The sequence below is a fragment of the Thamnophis sirtalis genome, unplaced genomic scaffold (assembly GCF_051295495.1).
Source record: "Thamnophis sirtalis isolate CommonGarterSnake01/CBP01778 unplaced genomic scaffold, rThaSir2_p1.2 scaffold_2, whole genome shotgun sequence".
Classification (NCBI taxonomy): Eukaryota; Metazoa; Chordata; class Lepidosauria; order Squamata; family Natricidae; genus Thamnophis; species Thamnophis sirtalis.
Window position 1 is genome coordinate 26,828,963 of NW_028261382.1, and position 15,907 is coordinate 26,844,869.

General features: G+C 44.9%; 1 long non-coding RNA gene and 1 pseudogene across 3 annotated transcripts; one reads left to right on the forward strand and one right to left on the reverse strand.

Annotated features, from left to right (window-relative positions):
* Positions 1-3,753, reverse strand: LOC148048520 (uncharacterized). Of its 2 annotated transcripts, XR_015695461.1 has the most exons (3): positions 3,643-3,753; positions 1,159-3,187; positions 1-672 (listed from the first exon to the last, which is right to left on the reverse strand). It is a non-coding gene; the product is annotated as an uncharacterized LOC148048520 (long non-coding RNA). The 2 variants fall into 2 exon arrangements; XR_015695460.1 differs by having other exon boundaries at positions 1,159-3,680.
* Positions 3,754-3,804: 51 nt separating this feature from the next.
* On the forward strand, positions 3,805-15,907 carry LOC148048521 (uncharacterized; annotated as a pseudogene). The gene is made up of 3 exons (XR_015695459.1): positions 3,805-3,864; positions 4,009-5,968; positions 13,884-15,907. The product of XR_015695459.1 is annotated as an uncharacterized LOC148048521 (transcript).

A 15,907-nucleotide genomic window follows, 5' to 3' on the forward strand; every position in this document is an offset into this window, starting at 1 on the left:
TTATTTATTATTTATTTATTTATTAATAGGACTTGTATGCCGCCCACTCCCTAGGGACTCTGGGCGGCTCACAACAAATAAAAATAAAAGCATTTAAAATATTTAAAAATACAGAATTAAAAACAATACAACATCCATTCCATCAAGTGGGGCTGGAAATACTCAACAGTCCCAGGCCTGCCGGAACAGCCAGGTCTTGGTTGCTTTACGGAAGGCCGGGAGAGTGGTGAGGGTCCGGATCTCGGCAGGTAGTTCGTTCCACAAAGCCGGTGCAGCTACAGAGAAGGCCCTCCCGCGGGGGAGCCACCAACCTCTGCGATTTTATTGGTCATTGGGAGGTAAACGGCAGGAAGCGGTCTCTCAGGTAGCCAGGTCCAATACCATGTAGGGCTTTGAAAGTAACGACTAGCACCTTGAAGCGGGTCCGGAGACCAATGGGAAGCCAGTGCAGCTCAGAGGATAGGTATAACATGGGTGTACACCCATTATCGCTCGCACGGCTGCATTCTGGACCAGCTGTAGTCTTCGGACACTCTTCAGGGTAGCCCCATGTAGAGTGTGTTACCGTAATCCTTTCTTGAGGTGACGAGTATGTGAGTGACTCTTTGAAGTGCCTCGTGGTCCAGATAGGGCCGCAACTGGTGCCCAAGGCAAACCTGGGCAAAGGCCCCCCTAGTCACAGCCGACCAAAGAAAACATGCGATGACACAAAACAATTTTTAAATAATTGGTGATGTGAGGCCAGTTAAACTATTGAGGTAAGAGAGAATAGGGAAAACACTGAACATACCATAAGAATAAAGGAAATAGTGAAACGGTCCTTCTACTGGAGCTGAAACCAATAGTAAAGCTTATATTTTTTTGACCCACGAAATATGGCCTTGGGCTTATTAGAGGGGATGGGCCTATTATTTTTCCGGTGCAGGAAGCAGCAAGCATACCAGCCCCACCCTCTCCATCCCACCATCTGCAAGTTCTCTTTGCATCCTGGCCTTCGCCTGCCCTGCTTGCCTGCTGGGGAACAGCTGACTGTGCTAGTCTGGCCTTGGAGGGGACGGGGACGGGAGGGGGGGGGGGCTGTTCCTGGCAGAACGAACGAACACACACACACCAAACATACACACTCCCCTTCCAAGGCAGCCACATCCCTTCACTAACTTGCTTTCTAGGATTGCTTTCCTTCCGTCCGCAGGTGAAGTGGTGGCCTCCTTTGAACACCTTCAAAGGAGAACCAGAAAGTCCAGCTGCCTCTTGAAAAATCAAGAAAAGTAGACCCTGTGCCTATGGTAAAAAAAAAATACCAGAAAATACCTTCCAAGTCCTCACAAAAAAAATAATAAATGATCTCGTTAAGTTGGAAGTAAACTAACAAACTACTTTTCTTGCCCTGCACCTGGTAGTGGAGGATGGAGCAGGAAAGCAGGTTACTGGAGGGATGTGGCTTCCTGGGGAGGGGGGGGGGTTAGGGATCTCTTTCTCAGACACACATACACAACATCCTTTCCTTGGTCGCTCTCTACAGACACAGAGGCGGCTTTGGATAGAGCATTTCGGGTATGTGCGTCTGCGATGAGATTCCCACGTAAAGAATGATTGCCAGGAATAGGGGGGGGAAGAGTTTGCCTCTTATCCTGTTCTGAGTCTGCTGAGCTTCAGAACAGGGTAAGAGGAAGGAAAATCTCCCCATTTTCAAGCTGTTCGCAAAAATGCCTCATTCCAAGCCTTCAATCCTGCAATATGCTGAAGGTTCGACATGGAACATTTTTGCAAACCGTTTGAAAATATGGAGGGGGCTATTCCTGCCTCTCCCCTTGTTCTGAAGGTAACAGACTGAAAACAGGATAAGAGACAAAATCCTCCCTCCCACCTGCCTTCAGTCTTGGAATATGCTGAAGGCTCGAAATGGAAATTTCAAATTTTCAAACCTCTTGAAAATAGGGAGGGGGGATTCTGTCACTTATCCTGTTCTCAGTCTGTGCTGACCTTCAGAACATTGGGGGGGGGAGGCAGGAATATCTCCCTCCCCATTTTTCAAGCCATTTGCAAAAACTCTCCCTTTCGAGCCTTCAATGTGAATATGCAGGTGAGAAGCGACCTTTTGTAGGCATTAAAATCCATACATTTGGGACATCGGAATACCTGCGAAGAGATGCTGCTGCCGAAGTACAGGAAATCTCCACACACACACACACCTGCAGATCATCCTTTCAAAGAGGAGTTTCACCAGGACGAAGGTGGCTTAAGGCGGCGGCGTTTGTGTCGCCTTCCTCCTGGTGAAACTCCTCTTTGAAAGGACGATCTGCAGGAAAGTGGGGCGAGATTTCCTGCACTTCGGCAGCAGCATCTCCTCGCAGGGCTTCTTCCATTGTCCCAAGTGTATGGATTTCCATGCCTTCTTCCACTCGTGTGCCTGTCTCGCCAAGAACCAAGGGGTGTTTCATGTGAACCCCCCTTACATGTGAAGAGCTGTCAGGAGTCCTTATGGCCTTTGCAAGCCAGTCCTCCCAACTGCTTCCGCACTTCTGGCCCCAGTCAAGGCTCATGGCTTGAAAACAGGGGCAGAGAATGATGAAGGAGAAACTCTTGGCCCACATCCCCCAAACTGACCAACTCTCAATCTCCCAGGTTTTAGCTTTTCAGGCCCCCAGAATTGAATACCTTATTTTAAGTGTGGGGGATGGATGCATGTATGACATTTACACAAGGACACGCTTTAATAAAAGGAGAAAAATAAGATAGAAGCCATTGAAGACTCTGCCAGCTCCTCCAAACACAGCATATTCCTACTTGTCTGGGAATATCCTGAATGTCTATAGAGATTCTCCGTCATCCACGTCATGGTTGTCCCAAAGGTGATTTTTCAAGAGGCAGCTGGACTTTCTGGTTTTCCTTTGAAGGTGTTTCGCTTGTCATCCAAGAAGCTTCTTTGGTACGAAAGAACGGAGGAAGCTTCTTGGATGAGAAGTGAAACGTCTTCAAAAAAAAGCAAATGAAGTCCATTTGCCTTGAAAAAGCACCTGTGGGATAAGATCTCCTGCTTGAGAAGGGGGTTGAACTAGAAAGCCTCCAAGGCCCCTTCCAGCTCGTTTGTTCTTACTCTGTTAGCTGACAGGGGAACTTCCTCCAGAGGTCTAAAAACGCCTTCAAGACCTCACTGGGCTCCAGCCTCAGACACCTCAGGGATTTCCTGCAAAAACAAAAACATTAAAATGAAGTCAAACCTTGAAAGTTGCCATTGGGGAGATGGTTGACATCTAAGGTTAAAGACTTATGGAGGGGCTCCATCAGGATCGCCTCCCAGCCGAGGAGGAGCTGCAGTGCAAGAGAGCAGAAGGACCAGGAGCCCCTCCAGCCTTTGGGGCGACGCATCAACCAGGAAAAGCCCCTCCTGGGGAGGGAGGGGGCGAGTGGGGGGAGATGGGGGATGGGCTGCAAGGGGCCTTCCTGGAGGCCAGAAGAGGCTGAGTGTCCACATATTAAGGGGAGGGTCCTGGAGGGGATTCTGCGGCCCCGGCATATTTGCAAAGGAGGCTTTGGGGGCTTAGGAGCTGCAGGGAGGAGCCCCCACCCCAGATTGCCACCCCACCCTGCCTAGGGAGAGACCCCGCTATCGCCAAGGTCAAATGGAGACCTCCGCTTCACCTCCGAACGGAAGGAAAACAATCCTCGGCACTGCACAGGGGCTCTCTGGCTTGAAGGAAAACGGAAGCCGATTGGTCGCTCTGGAGAGGCCAGCGATTGGCAGGATGACTCTTAGAGGCGGAACCTCTGGAAAAAAAAGGGCGTGAAGCCTCCACTTCCGGAAAAGAAACGGGAAACGAGGGAGCTGCCTGAAACGGCGACAGAGGAGCCCGGATGATGCAGGTTTGGCGCAGGGGATGCTGGGAGTTGCAGTCTGGGAGAGTCTCTTATGCGTCCGAAGGCTGCGGAGGCTTCGGCCTGGGCCTCTCCTGACGGGAAGCGGGCGGTACTGTGACCCCTCCCCCCCTCTCTCTCTCCCCTCTGCAGGAGGACGGAGGACCCCGGCGGGGGAAGGAAGGAAGGAAGCGCCGCCTGGGAGTAGGAGATCGCGGCGCAGCTTCTCAGGGAGACGGCGGGGAAAGGCCGGGAGGCTCCGGGACTGCAGGAGGGATGAGCCCAGGGAGACCCCGGGAAAGGCCGCTGCCTGAAGGGCGATGCGAGGAGGTGGAAACGGGCGCAGACTCCGATACGGTCCTGGAGGGCGGAGGCTCCTTCGGAAGACCCCGGAATCCCCAAAGGATCCAGGAGGAAGAAAGGAAATATCAGTGCCCGGAATGTGAAAAGTCCTTCAACAAAAACGACCATCTTGAGAACCATCTAAAAATCCACTCATTTGGAAACCCATATAAATGCTTTGAGTGTGGAAAGAGCTTCAGTCATAGCAGCAGCCTTTATACGCATGAAAGAATCCACACAGGAGAAAAACCTCATACATGTCTTGAGTGTGGAAAGAGCTTCAGTGGGAGGGGCAACCTTTATCAACATCAAAGGATCCACACAGGAGAAAAACCTCACACATGTCTTGAGTGTGGAAAGAGCTTCAGTCATAGCAGCAACCTTTATCAACATCAAAGGATCCACACAGGAGAAAAACCTCACACATGTCTGGAGTGTGGAAAGAGCTTCAGTATAAGGGCCAACCTTTATAAACATCAAGGGATTCACACAGGAGAAAAATCTCATATATGCCTGGAATGTGGAAAGAGCTTCAGTCAGAGGAGCAACCTTTATAGACATCACAAGATCCACACAGGAGAGAAACCTCATAAATGCCTGGAGTGTGGAAAGAGCTTCAGTCACAGGAGCAGCCTTTATCAACATCAAAGGATCCACACAGGAGAAAAACCTCATGAATGCCTGGAGTGTGGAAAGAGCTTCAGTCAAAGTCGCAGCCTTTATGTACATCAAAGGATACACACAGGTGAAAAACCTCATAAATGCCTGGAGTGTGGAAAGAGCTTCAGGCAGAGATCAAAACTTACCCAACATGCAAGAATACATACCGGAGAGAAACCATTTCAATGCCTGGAGTGTTTAAAGACCTTCAGTCAGAAGAGCCACCTTAATGAACATCAAAGGATCCACACAGGAGGAAAACATACATGCCTAGAATGTGGAAAGACCTTCTGTCAGAGGAGCAAGCTTTATCAACATCAAAGGATCCACACAGGAGAAAAACCTCATACATGTCTGGAGTGTGGAAAGAGCTTTGGTCATAGCAGCAGCCTTAATAAACATCAAAGGATCCATAGAGGAGAAAAACCTCATACATGTTTGGAGTGTGGAAAGAGCTTCAGTCAGAGGAGCAACCTTTATCAACATCAAAACATACACACAGGAGAAAAACCTTATATATGCCTGGAGTGTGGAAAGAGCTTCAGTCAGAGGAGCAACCTTTATACACATCAAAAGATCCACACAGGACGGAAACCTCATAAATGCCTGGAATGTGGAAAGTGCTTCAGTCGTAGGGACAGCCTTTATATACATCAAAAGATCCACACAGGAGAAAAACCTCATACATGCCTGGAGTGTGGAAAGAGCTTCAGACAGAAGGGCAACCTTTATCAACATCAAATGATCCACACCGGAGAAAAACCTCACAAATGTCTGGAGTGTGGAAAGAGCTTCAGTAACAGGAACCATCTTTATACACATGAGTGGATCCACACAGGAGAAAAACTTCATAAATGTCTGGAGTGTGGAAAGAGCTTCAGTCAGAAGAGCAGCCTTTATACACATCAAAGGATCCACTCAGGAGAGAAACCTCTTAAATGCCTGGAGTGTGGAAAGAGCTTCAATTGGAGGAGCAACCTTTATCAACATCAAAGGATCCACACAGGAGAAAAACCTCACAAATTCCTGGAGCGTGGAAAGAGTTTCTAGGAGAGCGGAAGTCTTTATAAACATCAAAGAATCCACATGGGAGAATAACCAGATACCGTCAGTCCCCAACTTTCAGCAGTTCATTTAGTGACTGTTCAAAGTTACAATGGCTCTGAAGAGAGTGGCTTATGGCTGTTTTTCACACTGACGTCACTTGATCAAAATTTGGACGCTTGTAAACTGACTCCTTTTTTTTTCTTTTTATAAATTTTTATTTTAAACACACAAGCACATCAACAGAAACAAACACATGAGTTAAAAACAACATAGGAACAATAAGTTCCATCGAATATCATACAGCAGTTCCGAATCGGTTTCTTTGCAGTTAGTGTTTTCCCTTCTATACATTTCTATCTTGCGTTCATAATCTCCTTATTCGTTATCCATTTTTATGTACAATTCTTTATTTATTTATACTTAGCTACTTATGACCAAATATTATTTACCTATATTGTGGTTTATATTTTTACTGTCATTTATTCTCTTATGTACAGTTATAGGTATATAGGTTCTTTTTCTTTGCCATTCTTATATTATTATTATTCCATTTAAAAGGTTATAAGGTATAGTTTGAAATGCTTTGTTTACCATCCTTTGCACCTGCTATGATACCACCTTATTTTCTCTTTCTTTTCTTTTGTCCCTCCCTTCCTTCCTTCCTCTACTTCCCCTTCTTCCTTCCCTTACCTCTCCCCTACTCCTACCCTCTTCTCCTTCCTACCCTCTCTCCTTCTTTCTCTCTTCCTCCCTCCTCTCCTTCTCTTTCTCTCCCTTCCACCCACCTCTCCTTACCTCTTTCTTCTTCCCCTACCTCTCCTCCACACTTTTTCTTCCTCTCCTTCTCTTTCTCTCTCTTCCACCCTCCACTCTTTTCCATTCCTTCGTCCCTCCATTCTCTACCTTCCTCCCCTCCTTTCCTTCCTCCTTCCCTTCCTTTCTTTTTCTATTGTTATAGGTATCTCTTTCAAATCCCAGTTTATGTTCATTTGGGGATGGTATTTCCACAAGCCCATTTTTGTTTCATATCATTTCCTTTTTTCTCTATCATTCTACAGTCTATATGCCAGCTATCGTCCTGATTTGATTTCACCAATCATGACCCCCTGGTTTTACTCATAACTATTATTTTTGAGTGTTGTTCTATTCTTTCATTGCTTTTTATTTCTTTGCTTCATCCATCTATACCAATTATCCCATATTTGGTAGAATTCTGATTCTTATAGCAATAACAATAGCCGTTAGACTTATATATCGCTTCATAGGGCTTTCAGCCCTCTCTAAGCGGTTTACAGAGTCAGCATATTGCCCCCAACAATCTGAGTCCTCATTTTACCCACCTCGGAAGGATGGAAGGCTGAGTCGACCTTGAGCCGGTGAGATTTGAACAGCCGAACTGCAGAACTGCAGTCAGCTGAAGTAGCCTGCAGTGCTGCATTTAACCACTGCACCATCTCAGCTCCTTTTCCTGTATTTCTTTCGTTAATTTATCCATTTCGGCACAGTCCATAATTTTTCTTATTATTTCATCTTCATTTGGGGTTAGTTCGTTTTTCCACTTCTGGGCAAAAGCGATCCTTGCTGCTGTAACTATATGCAGTATTAGATATTGTATTTCTTTTTTGTATTTCACCGACATAATTCCTAATAGAAAAACTTCAGGTTTCCAACTAATTAAACCCTTGTTATTTCCTCCAGCCAATTTTTGATCCTTTTCCAGAATTTTTTTGCCTCTTCACAGGTCTATCATAAATGATAATATGTTCCATGTACCGAATCACATTTCCAGCATTTTGGGGACGTATTTGTTGAAATTTTAAACTGACTCCTTTTTGGGACAGTTGCAGTGTTCCGGGGTCATGTCAACTTTTGTGACCTTCCTGCAAGCAAAGACAATGGGAAAACCATATTCACTTAACACTGTTACATTTGGAGTAATTTATGTAACTGGCAAGAAAGGTGGTAAAATCCACTTCAATGTTTCACTTATAAAGAAAAATTTGCGGCTGAATTGTAGTTGTAAATCGAGGGCTGCCTACAAATGCCTGGATTGTGGTAAGTGATTCACTTCACAGCAATCCCTTAATTCACATCAAAGAATCCACAGAAAAGAACCCGTATAAACCCATTGAATGAGTAGCACTTCCTTCGATATCAAAGGATTCACATTTTTATATATATACATGTATCATGACTGAAGGTCTTTCCACACTCAGGCAATATATATATATATACTTACCAGAGTGTGGAAAGACCTTCAGTCATGATACATGTCTGAGTAATTGAGAGGAGAGGAGAGGAGAGTTTTTTATTGTCCAAGTCTGATTGGACACACAAGGAATCTGTCTTCGGTGCATAAATTCATTATACATAAAAACTATGAGATAATCATGATCATAGTAATAAAACTACAGATCAAATTAAATATTTTATTTGGTCACATGTAATTAGATATGCAAGGAATATGTCTCCAGTGCAGAAGCTCTGGGTGTACATTCACAGCAAACCATAAGAATGGTGTATGCCCACCCACCTATACATGCACGCGCAACCTCCATGCGGGGAGGGATTTTTGCTTTCAACAGCCTCTGAAGGCTTTCCTGAATCCTGGGGAGGGGGCCGGGGGAGGTTTTTAAGAAGACACTTGACAGTCACTTGCCTGAGATGGTCTGGGCTCTCCTGCTTGAGCAAGGGGCTGGGATAGAAGACCTCCAAGGTCCCTTCTAGTTCTTTCTGAAATTTTCTTTGCTCCAGAAGGTGCTGCAAGAAACAATGGTTTAAATTACACAGATTTTTATAGACTTTGGGGAGGCTCTAGAGGCCTTGTACTAGTCTGGGTGTTAATCTGTCAGTAGTTCAGAAATATTGGATTCCCAACTGGGCAGCTGTGGACGAGATGCTTGCCTGTTGAGGGCTGCTCTGACACGGGGTCCAGTCCTCCCTCTGCCCGGCCTAAAGCCAGTGCTGCTGTGCCCGGAATTGTAGGCTGTCTGCCCCAAAAGGAGATCAACACAATCGTCCAGCCATTAATTCAATCCAGTTCACAATTTGAGGAGAAAAATTCTCTCCCCATCTTTAAACTCTGCACCATCTAACAATACTTTGGGGTTCAGAAAAAGGTTACCACCTAAGCAGAAATAATGGAGGAAGCTCATCTGGGATGATGGAACACAACAGCATGGCAGCACAAAGGGAATGTGATGGGAAGTTCATCCAGAGCTACTTTAATGAGTGGAGTTTCCCTTAACAAAGGCAGTCTACATCCAAAAGTAAGCCTTTTGGGCAAAACTCAGAGAAATGGGCAGTTTTAGTTATCGGTTTGGTCTCTTACTAAAGACATTTGCCTAGCATTGGTGTATATAGAAAAGGTAGAGCAGGTGAGCTTTGGTAGCCACCTGTCAACTCCTTGGGAATTCTGATGGCTTTATGACCTCATCCATGCAGGCTAAAAAGCCAGTTGTCAGAGTGAAGATCCCCCTCCAAGAGGTAAGTTAGTCTTCAGGACTCCCGAAGTCTGGGAAATCATCCCTTTATTTGCAGCCAATTTATCAGGGTTGTGTTGAAAGGGCGAAAATGCCCATTTGGCCCCTTCTTAGAGGGAAGCAGGGTGAAAATGAGAAGACCAGCTCTTTTTCTGTTGCTTTTCATTTCTGATCCTTTTAAATCAATTCTTCCTCTCCAAACTCAGGCACCAAGTTTACTATAGAACTTGATTACCTGAATTTGAGAGACTGAGAGGAGCAAAGGGGCTTCTTTGTCCAACTGAAAATAAAGATCATCAAATACTCCAAGCCAAGCAAAAACATTTATTAAGGATGGGGTGTCAAATGGTACATACATTCAGTATCAGTAAAGAAATAATGGAAGGATAAAATACACTGATTGCTCGTGAAGTTTAAACAACAGAAGACATTAGAAGACATTGATCCTAGATAACACGCCACAGGAAACAAATGTATGGGCTACATTAGTCTTTCCCAGCTGGATTGGGGTGTTCCTTGAAAGTTGCAGATGGATTCAAAGACGGTCAGAATACTCTGTTGAGCAATTCCTGAAAAAGCCAAGTTCTCACACAGAGAATAAAGGGCCTTAGTCAAGAAGAAAAACGGCACACTGCCTGTTAAAATGTCATTTTAAATTGCCTCAGTCTTCAACTTCTCTCTTCTAGGTCTTTTCTCAAGGGGTTTTTCTTATTAGGGGAGGGGAGATAGAGGGGATGCTGGTTGTATGGGACATCTATGGGCTGATGTTCAAAGTTTTCCAGAAGAACCACTGTACCCAAGGCAGGATACTAATTATAGAGATCAAAGGGGGGAGAGAATATATCCAAAATTATTACTATTCCTGGATCCTTGTGTTTGGGAGAGCTTTTGCTCTGTGATGGGGAACTGTGAGAGGTAGTGTAGGGAATCAACCAGAGAGATTTATATAGAAGGAGCCTCTCTCTCTTCCCAAATGAAAGGTTGCCCAGAGATGAAAAATAGGCCAAGCCTTCTCTGAGCTACCAACTCAATTAACCATAATGTTTATAAGCCACTTGTCAGGGATTTCTGTTTTCTGAAACAAACAATGCATTGTTAAGTTATCAGCATTAGTAAGGAAACCAAATTGATTATATGAAACAAAATAAAGCTGTATCAAAAAGTTTTTTGGAGGGAAGAGTTGCATATGGGCACTAGAAAACTACCAGGAAAGAAGCAGCTTTGGACACTGCAACCCACACGTCTACCTTTTTTGGTTTCTTGCCTACCAGCTGTGTTGGGACAGATGTGTTTGAGGGAAGACAGAAAGGCAGAGATGCCAGTGGCTTCTTCCAGGAAAAGGAGGCAGAGGGGTGTAGACCAACCCTGCTGAGAAATACATTGAAATACAGCACTATTGACTGGCTCAATTAAGTTTGCGAGGGAGATATAGGAATGTACACTGAATACAATTGAACTCACATCCCTGGCACAATTTTCAAGAGTTGCAGCCCTTCAAAGAAAACATGCGATGACACAAAAGAATTTTTAAATAATTGGTGATGTGATCCCAGTTAAACTATTGAGGCAAGTGAGAATAGTGCAATCACTAAACAAACCATAAGAATAAAGTAATTGGTAAAATGGTCCTTCTCCTGAAGCTGAAACCAATAGTAAAGCTGAACCAATATTAACCGTGGTTGTTGTTTTTGCAGTTGAGGGGCTGCCCTACCTCGCAGGGGTGATTACTGGGGACACGGAGAAACCATGATGGTCTCCTGCAAAGGGAGAGACACACCTGGGGGGAGAACGGCTGTTGATGGCTCCCCAGGTGTTTTCCCACCAGATGCGACCCCTGGGAAGGGAAGCACCCACGGCTGCATTTGCATGGCCTGCTCAGCTTGGCAGGTGTCAGGTTAGCTTTCCTTGCAGTCAGCCTGTGTAACCAGTTGGGGCTCAGGATGTGCAAAGCCAGGAGTGGGAGGCGTGTTGTGTGAATGGGGTGTCTGGTCCCACCGAGTCCTTTCAGGCAATGGCCTAGTTCACCTCCTTCCCCGTGAACGGCCTTGAGCAAATATGTCTCCCTTGGCTTCCCTATTTCTGCTGGCTGCAAGGATGGCATGGAGGGCTACTCTCCCTGCTGCTTCCCCTCCCTCCTGCTTCAAAGGCGGAGCCCCCCCTCCACTGCTTCCAATCTTGGGCCTCTGTCTCTCCAAGAGCCAAGGGGCGCGTTTCATGTGAAGCCCCCTTACATGTGAAGAGCTGCCAGGAGTCCTTATGACCTTTGCAAGCCAGTCTTCCCAATTGCCCCTGGGGAGGAAGGGGACGAGTGGGGGAGGGAAGCTGAGGTGCCTGCAGGAGTCTTCTTGGAAGCCAGTAGAGGCTGATGGTGAATTTCAAACATAAATGATTATGTTTGAAATTCAAAAATTACTAGTAGCAACAGAAAAAATTGAGAAGAGATTGGAGAACATGGAATACAAAACAGAAATATTTGATGGAAAAATTGAGGATGTTTATCAAATGAAGAAAGTGGAGAACAGAGTTCAGAAAAATGAAGAAAAAAATGACAAAGAGGTAAGAAAATTGTGGATACTGACAACAAATTGAGCGTGGGTGGAAATGGCAAGAGTGGAATATGGGAAGGGGAGATAGATGGACTGGAACTCTACCTCAGATTTCAAAGTATAGAAGGAGAAAAGAGAGAAAAATTAATGGAGTTAAGGAGAGAAATCTTGACAGATACACCAATGATAACCAGACAAGCTGATAGGAGCAGATGGTGGGTTTCGAGCAGAGGTGGGTTCCTACCAGTTCGCACCTATTCGGTAGAACCGGTTCGTCAAATCTACCGAACTGGTTAGAAGAGGTTCCACCAGTGGACCCAGAAAGCAGGCCACACGTACAGAAGAGGTTCCAATTTTTTTTTAAACCCACCACTGGTTTCGAGGTTTCATGAGATACGAAATGAACATCACGTTGTGAAGATAAGTCCATACAAGACTTATCAAGAAAGTAACCAGAACACTAATGCTACAAATGTCAAGAAATATAAGACTGTACTATTACTGGAAACATACAGGTTGATGTAATGAAAGCGTATAATAAAAATTAAGTTAAATCTAGTTAAAATTAGAGTATTATGCTTGAAATGATGTGATAATAGTTATAGTCAAATAATGATTAATAATGATAATGCATATATATATATATTAGTTTGATAACATGAAATTTTATATAAACTACAAATGGAGATTATGAGAGGAGGTTTAAAAGCTTTGTTATTAAATATAACGAATTTTTACTTAGAACATGTTATAAAGATGCAATGTTATTGGATGATTTTAGGAAGATCTAATGGAATGCCATTATATAATTTTACTTTAGATTTAGAATATTTCATATAAAAGGATGTAAAACAATCATAGTCAAATTAAGTTTGAGGTACAATAATCGATATATATCGAGCTGATTATAACATTTCTGTGCATCCCTTCCATAGTCATCACAATTCATATCAAATCACATATTTTTAAATCAAATATATATATACACACTTTTTACAATTTTTAATGGAAGATGCTTTTATATATTTTGTTTTTTGTTAGGTCTCTTTTTGTGTTTATTCAAAAATTAAAAAGTGTTTATAAAAAAAGAGGCTGAAGGTCCTCATATTAAAGGGGGGGGGGTCCTCGAAGGGATTCCCCCACTGCAGATTTGCAAAGGAGCCCCCCCCCAGCCCCTCCGCCTTGCCTAGGGAAAGACCCTGGTGGGGGAGGGGAGAGGCACAAAGGGGGGGGGGGAGAAGATGCACCCAAAAGATCAAAGGGAGACCTCCGCCTCACCTCCCCGCGGGAGCAAAGCCAACCTCGGCACTGCACAGGCGCCCTCTGGCTGGTTGAAGGAAGGCGGAAGCCGATTGGTGGCTCTCGTGAGGGAGGCGATTGGCAGGAGGACTTTTTTGGGCGGTCCCTACAAAGGAACAGGCGGATCTTCTGGAACAAAAAGGGCGTGAAGCCACCACTATCGGAAAAGAAACGGGCAACGAGGGAGCTGCCTGAAACGGCGACAGAGGAGACCGGATGATGCAGGTTTGGCGCAAGGGAGGCTGGGAGTTGCAGTCTCGGAGATTAACTCGGGGAAAGGAGGCCTGGGAGGCCGAGGTCTAGTCTGACGGAGGGGCGGGTGAGAAGGATCATGAGAGGCGGAGGCTGCGGAATGCAGCCGTCACCCGCCTCTCTCTCTCCCGCACCCCCCTCCAGGAGGACGGAGGAGCCCGGCGGAGGAAGGAAGGAAGCGCCACCTGAGAGCAAGAGGTCCCGGCGTGGTTTCCCGGGAGACGGCGGGGAAAGGCCAGGCGCCTCCGGGGCTGCAGGAGGGATGAGCCCAGGGGCATTCCGAAAAAGGTGGTTGCGTGGAGGGCGATGCGGGGAGTAGGAAACGGGCGGAGACCCCGAGACGGTCCTGGGGGGCGGAGAATCCTTCGGATGACCCCGGAATCGCCAAAGGAACCAGGAGGAAGGAAATGGAAATGCCCGGAATGTGGAAAAACCTTCAAGAGAAACGACCTTCTTAAAAGGCATCTAAGGATCCACACAGGAGAGAAATCATTTAAATGCACGGAATGTGCAAAATCCTTTAAAGGAAAAGACCGTCTTCAAAGCCATCTAAGGATCCACATGGGAGAAAAGAAATACCAATGCCCCGAATGTGGAAAAACCTTCAACAGAAGTGAACATCTTCAAGGCCATTTAAAAATCCACTCAGGAGAGAAGGAATATCCATGCCCAGAATGTGAGAAATCCTTTAGAACCAAAGACCTTCTTAAAAGCCATCTAAAAATCCATACAGAAGAAAAACCTTATAAATGCTTTGAGTGTGGAAAGAGCTTCCGTCACAAGAGCACCCATGAGAGACATCAAAGGATCCACACAGGAGAAAAACCTTATAAATGCTTTGAGTGTGGAAAGAGCTTCAGTCAGACAAGCACTCTTTATACTCATCTAATAATCCACACAGGAGAAAAACCTCATAAATGTCTGGAGTGTGGAAAGAGCTTTGGTCATAGCAGCAGCCTTTATAAACATCAAATAATCCACACAGGAGAAAAACCTTATAAATGCTTTGAGTGTGGAAAGAGCTTCCGTCACAAGAGCACCCATGAGAGACATCAAAGAATCCACACAGGAGAAAAACCCTACAAATGCCTGGAGTGTGGAATGAGCTTTAGTCAGATGAGCCACCTTTATCCACATCAAAGGATCCACTCAGGAGAGAAACCTCAATGCCTGGAGTGTGGAAAGAGCTTCAGTCGGAGGAGCAGCCTTTATATACATCAAAGGATCCACTCAGGAGAGAAATCTCATAAATGCATTGAGTGTGGAAAGAGCTTCAGTCGGAGGAGCAACCTTTATCAACATCAAAGGATCCACTCAGGAGAGAAACCTCATAAATGCCTGGAGTGTGGAAAGGAGTTCAGTCAGAGGAGCCACCTTTATACACATCAAAGGATCCACTCAGGAGAAAAACCTCACAAATGCCTGGAGTGTGGAAAGAGTTTCAGTCAGAGGAGCCACCTTTATACACATGAGAGGATCCACACAGGAGAAAAACCTCATAAATGTCTGGAGTGTGGAAAGAGCTTCAGTCAGTGGAGCAGCCTTTATATACATAAAAGGATCCATTCAGGAGAGAAACCTCATAAATGTCTGGAGTGTGGAAAGAGCTTCAATCGGAGGAGCAACCTTTATCAACATCAAAGGCACCACACAGGAGAAAAACCTCATAAATTCCTGGAGTGTGGAAAGAGTTCCTAGGAGAGTGGGAGTCTTTATAACCATCAAAGAATCCACATGGGAGAATAACCAGATACAGTCAATTCCCAATTTACAGCAGTTTATTTAGTGACTGTTCAAAGTTACAATGGCTCTGAAGAGAGTGGCTTACGGCTGTTTTTCACACTGATGTCACTTGATCAAAATTCAGAGCCTTGTAAACTGACTCCTTTTTGTGACGGTTGCAATGTTCCGTGGTCATGTCACCTTTTGTGACCTTCCTGCAAACAAAGTCAATGGGAAAACCAAATTCACTTAACCCTGTTACAGTTGGAGTGATTTAGATAACTAGCAAGAAAGGTCGTAAAATTCACTTCAATGTTTCACTTATAAAGAAAAATTTGCGGCTGAATTGTAGTTGTAAATCGAGGGCTGCATGCAAGTGATTGTGGCAAGTGATTCACTTCACAGCAAACCCTTAATTCACATCAAAGTATCCACAGAGGAGAAAAACCATGTAAACCCCTTGAGGGAAGAGCGCTTCTTTCGATATCAAAGGATTCACACTAAAAAAAAACTATAAACTTGCCTGAGTGTGGAAAGACCTTCAGTCATGATACATGTCTGAGTAATTGAGAGTAGAGTAGAATTCTTTATTGGCCAAATGTGATTGGACACACAAGGAATCCGTCTTCGGTGCATAGTCATTGTACATAAAAGCTTTGAGATAATCACGATCATAGTAATAAAACTACAAATCAAATTAAA